The sequence below is a fragment of the Nicotiana tabacum genome, chromosome 2 (genome assembly GCF_000715075.1).
Source record: "Nicotiana tabacum cultivar K326 chromosome 2, ASM71507v2, whole genome shotgun sequence".
NCBI lineage: Eukaryota > Viridiplantae > Streptophyta > Magnoliopsida > Solanales > Solanaceae > Nicotiana > Nicotiana tabacum.
This window is the reverse complement of record NC_134081.1, coordinates 23,246,855-23,253,725: the sequence shown is the minus strand read 5'-3', so window position 1 is coordinate 23,253,725 and position 6,871 is coordinate 23,246,855.

Sequence of the window (6,871 nt, the reverse complement as noted above, 5' to 3'; positions counted from 1 at the left end):
ATCCTTCCAAGGCCCGCTGGCTCGGTGCTTAGGAGCATCAGAAGCTAACTATGTCATGAGAGAGAACCACGAAGGGATATGCGGCAATCACTCGGGCTCAGACTCCTTGGTGCTGAAATTGGTATGGACAGGATATTACTGGCCTCGTATAGAACAAGACGCCAATGACTTTGTAAAAAAATGTGATAAACTCCAACGCTACGCACCGCTAGTACACTAACCAGAAGAACCCTTATATTCAGTTATATCCCCATGGTCGTTCATTAAATGGGGGGTCGTTCATTGATTGACTATCTTTCTAAATGGGTGGAAGCAGGTCTTTACCAGAATGTTGGAGAACGCAAAGTGGTCGATTTCCTGTGGAAAAATATAATCTGCAGGTTTGGAATACCAAAAGATATAGCGTGCGACAATATGCCGCAATTTATCGATACAAAAGTTATAAATTTCCTCGAAGACTTGAAAATAAATAGGATCACCTCTTCACCTTATCATCCAAGCAGAAATTGTCAAGAGGAGTCAACAAAAAAGTGATTATTCAAAACCTCAAGAAAAGGTTGGAAGTAGAAAAAAGGAAAATGGCCCGAAGAATTGTTCGGAGTTCTATGGGCCTACTGAACAATAGCCAAATCGAGCACCTAAGAAACTCCTTTTTCGCTAGTTTACAATGCTGAAGCCCTAATCCCGGTAGAAGTGGGTGAACCCACTTTGAGATATTTTCAAGCATATGAAGAATCGAACAACGAAGCGATGTTAATCAACTTGGAATTGCTCGAGGAACCCAGGGACTTGGTGCATGTAAGAATGACAGCTCAAAAGCAGAGGCTAGAGCGATATTATAATCAAAGAGCCAACCTACATTATTTTAAAGTAGGAGACTTGGTCCTGAGTAAAGTAACTAAAAATACCCGGGAGCTCAACGCGGGCAAGTTAGGTCTAACATGGGAAGGCCCCTACCGAATTTCATCCATCACCGATAAAGGTTCATATGAGTTGGAGAACTAGAATAGAGACAAGTTGCATAGCAACTGAAATGTGGCTCACCTTAAAAGTTATTACTGCTGATGAACAACACTCAAATGGAAAATGTGTTGCACTCTTTTTCCCTTCGTTCAGTTTTTGTCCCATTTGGGTTTTCTGGCAAAGTTTTTAATGAGGAAGCGACAGAAAATATACTATGAAGACAACAACAATAAGATCTTTGACAGCAAGGTAAACAAACAAGCTTTCACTCGGAAATGATTAGATAATCTTTGCTTCGATAGCAAATTCCCACCGAGAAGTTAAGTTTGCTGCCGAATAGAGGTTACCCAACCATTCGCGAGCATAAAACACCAAGGGACAATTAGGTATTCTTTCGCTCGAGAACATGGATTCCTAAGGGGAAGCAAGGTATGTTGCCGAGTGAAGGATTACCTAGCAATTCATTGGTGGAATCTTCAAATATACAAGACTTCTAGTGTTCCAATTCGCACTCTCCGCATTCGAACACTAGGGGAAATGATATGAGGATACGACAACAATGACTGGCACATCAACCGGGAATGAAAATCCGGAAATAAAATGCTTCATTAGGACCGGGGACTGCGCAGCCAGCCCCGCGGAAACAATTTGTAACAGAATAGCCACAAGTAATGGCAATTTCTTTTCAGCATACCAAATGCTTATGATGTATTTTTTTTTAAAATAGAAGGAATAAAATAAAATCTTTTTATTTTTATCTTGTTTCTTGTCTGAATGATGAATTGACTTTGTCATTTGAAAGTTAAACAAGTACTTCAAATGCTAGTTCCGTAATGAATAGGAGACATCCTCTTCAAGGGCACTGTAAGCATAAGAGGGCCCTCTCTTATTTAAACCCTCATGTTAAAGGGTTGGTTCCGGAAGAATTTATGCCCGGAATCAAAAATGCCATCGGGGAAAAATACACTCGAAGCCGTATATGAAAAGGACGCAAAAAGCAAACTTGCACAAATACTTACAGAAACCCTCATGTAAAAGGGATAATGCTCGAAACCAAAGTGCATCAAAGAAAATGCATCCGAGATCACATACAGAAAAATGTGAATAGAAAAACGTGCACAGAAACCTTAAGAGAATACAAGGGTTAAAGACTTGCACGGATATTCAAGAGAAAGTAAGACTCAAACAATATTTGAGCAAAAATATGTCTTTATTTACAAGAACATGCCAAAAATACAAAACAAGAAAAGAAAGAAAAAGCTAAACTGCAGTGCATCCGGGACCAGGAGGAAGAGAAGTGTCTGCGCACACAGGAGAGATAGATGGTTCTGCCAATGGCTCGAGATTTTCCCCAGTCTGATCTTCAACATCTTTGCCATTCGATTATTCTTAAGTTCCCAAAAACTCAGAACCAGAACTAGAGGGGCCAGATACATCAGACCTCGATGGGAGTCTAGTCTTAGCAGCTAACTCAAGCTCGCGTGCCTTAGCAGTTTTGGCATCAATATCAATGACACCAGCTTTGGCTTCTCACAAGATTTTTCTCCTTATGTTGTACATGGAGTAAGTTGTTTCAACAACGAGGGAAGCCTGTTGGCGCTTGAGTTATTCTTTGAGTTGGGTTATCTCGGCAGAAAGATTTTCCCGGGCGGACCTAGCAAATTTGAGGCTGACATCAAGTTCACGGATAGTTGAACTAAAGAGCCTATTATGCTTCATAGTTTTCATGTACTTATCTTCTAGCTGGGCATCTTTCGCCCCCACAATAGCAAGCTCTTCGCCGTTGGAGTTCAAGGCTGCTTCCAATTAGTTACCTTTTCAGGAGTATCAGCCTCATGCTCGGTTGCAGCAAGAATGGCGTCCTGGACTTCAGCCCATCTAGCCTTGGCTTCATCAAATCTAACCCTCAGCGGGCCAATTTCTTGGTTGAGGGTTACCACTTCTTGCTCGCTTTACTGCAAACGAGCTTCCAAAATGACGGCCTCAGTGGCTTTGGTTTCCAGTTCCGAGAGACGGAGAATGGTTTGGTCCCGTTCCACCCAAAGCTGATTTCGTTCCGAAGTAAGTTCCTCCTTCTCAAGTATCAACCTCTCGAAGCCCTCAGAAGCAAGAAAGTTGGCCTACAAAATAAGAAGAAGTAAAGTTTAGAATACATTCATACCAAAGTAGAAGAAATAACAAAGGAAGGAAAGGACGCACCACCGCAGCATTGTGCATGGCATTGTTCAATAAATACTCCCCCGAGAGTGCTTGAATCTTTTCCCAATCTTTCTTTAAAGCCAAAAGCTTCATATAGTTAGCAAGCTCCACCGGTCAGGAAAGTATATTGCACCTGGTAGAGACCGAAAGAGTAACATTCCTCCTTCTTTGTGGATCTACAGAAGGGGTAGCATAATTTTACCCCAAATTCCCATGAAGTGGGGACTGTGGAAGAGGAACGCCTTCTTCACGGTCAGATATGGCCGATGGAGGTGATATAGCAGCTATTGGTGGTGGAATAGATGAAAATGAAAGTGATGTAGCAGTTGTTGGTGATGGTGAAGGTTCAAATTAAAATCTCCCCAAAGTGTCGAGAAATCATCCTCGGTTGGTGTAACTATCTCAACAGGTTGAGCATCCTATTGAGATGATGAGGATCGTCGCCTTCTATGAAGAGAAGATCCCTCATCACTAGCTTCTTCATCATCATCAATTATCACGGTGTCTATGACCGACCCGGAAGGAGGACCAATCATCATCGCCACCGGAGATAGCTTGGGGACAGAAGTCTTTGCCCTCTTGTTCTTCTCCCCGACCGCAGAGGAACGTCTTCTCTTCGGTTGCTTATCTTTCGGCCGGGGACTCCGTGGAGAAGTGTTTGCACCCGAAGCAGACCCGGAGATACCCGCTCGAGTAAGTACTTCCTGAAGCAGCCGCACTGCATCAGCAGGAACAGCCAGAACGTCCTCCTCGAGGACAACAACTGAACCCGTGGGGAGACCTAATTTTGAAAACAAATCATAAGGGTTCAATCAAGAAAATGGAAGCAAGGTAAGTTCAAATTACCATGATTTTTATTTCGGGGCCTGTTCTTTCCACAAATGAGTTTCGGGCGTCGTGACATCTAAAATCTTCTAAACCCACCAGTCTAAGCCTTCCACCACCGGTGGGACCCATCGAGTTGTTGAAACATATGAAGAATGAAGATAAAACCATAGAATAATATTTAATGAAAAAAGATATATTAAACATCTTACGAGTGCCGTTCCAAGCGACCGAAAAGGATGAAGCCGTTGTTGGAATGATATTATTAGTGGCAACCACAGTGAACTGTTCCGTCCACCCGGGGTTGCTATCATCATCCATGCTAGTCAACAAATCATGGTGACCTCGTTTGCAGAGATTTATCATAACCCCCCCCCCCCCCCCCCCGAAAAATCTTGGGGGAGTAGAGATTCATCATGTGAGCTAATGTTAGCTCTTCTCCAGTTTCCTGGCACAAGCGTCAGGCAACCGTCCTCCACACAGAAGGACTTACCTGTGCCAAACACACCTGGTAGCGAAGACAAAATTTCGCAATCACAATATGGACTCAAAACACGTATAAATTCAACTGTACTGTTTTACGGTAAACAATATGGACTCTAAATAAAAGAAGGTGGATATTGCATATTCGTATAGCACATAATTAAAGGTTGCTAAACAGCCGTTGATGAACAACAAAATTCATATTCATATTATACATGAGTTCTTGTTCTACATTAGCGATGCTGATTAATGTGGGTCTTACGCTCAATCATATATTTTGGGCAAGTACTGTAGGATTTGCCATTAAATGTATAGAATTATTTTTTTTAAAAGTTATTTCTTTTCTTTTCAAAAGGCTAGGACTAGGAGGTACTAATTCCCGAGCCCGAAACCAAAATAATACATTTTTGGACTCAAAGAACAAAAATATGTAAAAATAATACATAGTGACAAAAATATATATAGCGTCGTTTTAAAAGACGCTATACCTTAACGGTCGTTTGGCCAGTTAAGTATAGCGTCTTTTAGAAAGACGCTATATATATAGCATTTTTTAAAAAGACACTATATGTATTATTGTGGGCCCATAAATAATTCTTCTGGGCTTAACTAACATAACAATAATTCAACCGGGTATAGCGTCTTAAGCTAAGATGCTATACCTCAAATAATTCACCCCCGGAATGGTTTTTGCCTTATATAAGGACGTTAATGATTTTGTAAAAATCCATTCAGAATTACTCTAAGTGTTGTGAAATTTTTGTTTGTTTAGTTGTTTTGCATTTTGTCATAATGTCTGAAGAGCGAAGAATTAGAGTTTCATTATATTGGGGGGTGAGGTTGTGGTGGTGAATAACTCAGTAAGCTATAGTTTATTTCCACAGTCTTATGTTAAGTTTCCACTTATAATGGAGTACGATACATTGGTATCGTTGTTATGTAAAACAATGAGTGTGAGCAAATGTTTGGTGAATCTTAAAATAACCGGAAAATATCCGTATTTTGTGACTCCGTAAGGGTTTTCTTGTTATACTGAGTTTAACATCGAAGCCGATGAAACTCTGAGAGATATTTTGAGAACTCCGGATGAATACCGGAAATTTATTGTGATAAAAATATTAGAAATGTACGTCAAGGCTGAAGACATTCGCAATAATATGGTTGCATAAAGTAGGGAAATCCCTCAATCATCGGGTGGTTATTTTGGAGCAGTTTTAGCCGAACAGGTTCCGGCTAAAAGAGTTTGGCCGGATCTAAACTTATCTCCATAGGTGAATGAGGAGCAAGAAAATAATTTCTCCCCTAGTATACATAATCCACAAGCAGAGTGGTAAACTTCAATTTTCCTACTGTGTTACGATGTATATTTTTGTGTATTGTATTTGTATTAACACTCATATATTCCACAGGGGGTACCGACCAGATATGAATTTTACAATTTATGAACCAACGGTCAGTTGGAATATGCCGGGTTTCGGTGTGTTGGATCATGGTGGTCAATCCGGGAGTCAGCATCAATAAGATAATGTGCATAATGGGATATCAACACATTATGATTTGTAAGTGAATATATAAAGTTATATGTATTGTTTGGATCAATTTGAGTAACTAATTATTTCTTTGGTTGTGCAGTGAAAACGAGCAACTTGATGGTCTTGTCCTTACTCAATTGCCCGAAGACGACGTATTTAATCGGGATCTGGTAGATGCGCAGAGTCAGAAAGAGAATATTGATTATGACAACAATGTCGATGAGTCTGGAGATGACACACCCTTCCCTGACGAGGGTGATGTTGAGGAGGAAGAGAATGTCGAACCTGATTTGACGAGGGAGCATGCTCCACCTCCCGTTAGACCAAAAGTATACGAGTCCCACATGCCGTTTCATTCGAGGCATATTCCCTACCTTGATCATTTGCCAAGTATGCTGGATGTGGATGCCCTCACAAGGGATATTAACGAAATTCGGTCAGCAATGTGGGATGAATCTAGACCAACAGTGCTGTCAAAGGGCATGCTTTTTTCTGATAAGGCGCACCTAATCAGGGCAGTGAAAATGTACAGCATAAAAGAGTGCCGTGAGATGATGGTATGGGAGTCATCTCCGGATGTATACAAGGTTGTTTGTCGTAGATAGTTTACGGGTTGTAATTGGATGCTGCGTGCGAGGAAGAAGAAAAACCATATTTGGGTTGTGGGTAAATACATTGGCACCCACAATTATTAAATGGACACATTCAGCAGAAATCACTTTAACTTGGATATTGACTTGATTTCTCTTGTCTTGATTCCACACATTGAAGCCTCCATAAGGTATAAGATCAAAGAGTGTATTACATTTGTCTGCCAGGAATATGGGTATACCATTACGAAAAGAAAGGCATTTCTCGGGCGCAAACGT